Raw genomic sequence first — 2,282 nt, 5'->3', positions numbered from 1 at the left:
TCAAACAGTCTTTTAAAATGATCCATTATGTCTCAGTTGAGCTTATTCAGGAATGCAAGGTTGATGTAACACTAGAAATAAATACTAGAAACTAGAAATAAATACAAAAATCACATTTATTTTACTTTTGATGGAGTCTCACTCTGTCACCAAGACTGGAGTGTAGTGGTGCAATCTACACTCAATGCAACCTGCACCTCTCAGGTTCAAGCGATTCTCCTGCTTCAGCCCCGCGAGTAGCTGGAATTACAGGTGCACACAACCACACCCAGCTAATTTCTGTATTTTTAGTAGAGATGGGGTTTCACCATGTTAGCCAGGCTGGTCTCCAACTCCTGACCTCAAGTGATCCACCCATCCCTGCCTCCCAAAGTGCTGGGATTACAGGTATGAGCCACCACACCCAACCTGACCGCATTTATTTTAGAAACAAGTCCTTCCATGCATTCACTCGTTCAAGTTTTTTTGTTTTGTTTTGTTGTTTTCGTTTTTGTTTTTTTTTTTGAGATGGGGTCTTGTTATGTTGCCTAAGCTGGTCTAGAACCCCTGGGTTCAGGCCATCCTCCCAAGTAGCTAGAACTACAGGCATGCATCACCACATCATTTCATTGAAGTATTTATTACGTACCATCATGGACCAGGTACAGTTCTAGGTACTTGAGTATTAGTAAATAAACATCATCACAGAGGATGCACAGGAAGCAGTTAATAAATTCAAGAGGAATTCAGCCCCATAAATTATGAAATATTGGGAAATCATTCATCATGTAAAAACTGGATATAAAAAGAAACTTTTCCTGTAAGAGCCTCTTCAAAAAATAAGATAAAAACCTACAGCCAAGCCAATAAAATAGAGCACATATCTCAGCAGAACTGCAGACAATTATGCTGGTATTACTACTTTTAGTTGGTGTTGTGCTGGAGGTTGAAATGAGTCCAGTAAACCAAGGAATAAAATATATATGTATAACCTAACGACTAAAGTGGAAAAATAAGAGTCGTTATTTACAGATTATGTGATTATCTATGTGGAAACAGAAAAGAATCATACCAAGTACTTTGGACTGAATGATAACCCCGAAAATTCCTATGTTAAAGCTTCAAATCCCAATGTGACTGTATGTGAAAATAGAGTCTTTAGGAAGTATCATGAAATGATGTCGAGAGATGGGTGGGGAAGGGAGGGGGAGAGAGAGATGGTGGGGAGAGAGGACAGAGGAGGAAGGAGAGAGGAGAAAGAAAGAGACCTATTTGCTGGTTTTCATCCTGTGAAGACATGAGGAAGTAGGCATTTACATACCAGGAAGAGCGCTCTCACCAGAAGCTGACCATGCTGGCACTCTGATCTCAGACTTCCAGCCTTGAGAGATGTGAGAATTTTTTTTTTTTTTTTTTAGACAGAGTCTTGCTCTGTCACCCAGGCTGGAGTGCAGTGGCCGATCTCAGCTCACCGCAAGCTCCACCTCCTGGGTTTACACCATTCTCCTGCCTCAGCAGGAGTAGCTGGGACTACAGGCAACCGCCACCTCACCCAACTAGTTTTTTTTTGTATTTTGTAGTAGAGATGGGGTTTCACTGTGTTAGCCAGGATGGTCTCGATCTCCTGACCTCATGATCCACCCATCTCAGCCTCCCAAAGTGCTGGGATTACAGGCTTGAGCCACCGCGCCAGGCAGAATGTAATGTTTTTAACCTGATTTATTTACAATTAAATGAATTTGTAAGCCATTTGGTCTGTGGTATTTTGTTATGGTGGCCTGAGCTCATTAAGGTAGATTAAAAACAAAGAAACAACAAAACTAAAAATGTAAAGCAGCTTTGAAAGTGACAAATGAGTAGTGGCTGGAAAAACTGTGATGTGCAAACTGGAAATAAGGTTGGCAAGGGTGATTCTGGTGAGGTGTCATTGGGGAATGAGGAACATGCTATTGGGAAATAAGACAACCCTTGATATGAAGTGGTGAAGAACTTGGCAGAACTGTATTCTAGCATTTTGTGCAAGGTAGAGCTTGAGAGAGACAAAATTAGGTATTTATCACTAACATCTGTAATTAAAGTGTTAAAAGACACACGAAGCTTCATTCTTCCTGACTGCTTACAGGGAAATCCAAAGAGGAGACTTGAATTGCAGAAGCAACTGTTAAGGAAAAAAGAACCAGAACCTGGAGATTTGGAAAATTCTCAGCCTATCCATACTGCAAAAATTACAAAACTTGTGCTGAAGAGAATCCTGAAAGTGTGGCTGAACAATTATTTGATGAAGAGATCATGAGTGGGATTCA

Source organism: Colobus angolensis, unplaced genomic scaffold, assembly GCF_000951035.1.
Source record: "Colobus angolensis palliatus isolate OR3802 unplaced genomic scaffold, Cang.pa_1.0 Scaffold39, whole genome shotgun sequence".
Classification (NCBI taxonomy): domain Eukaryota; kingdom Metazoa; phylum Chordata; class Mammalia; order Primates; family Cercopithecidae; genus Colobus; species Colobus angolensis.
The sequence above is the reverse complement of the archived record's forward strand: the minus strand, read 5'-3'. Positions refer to the sequence as shown.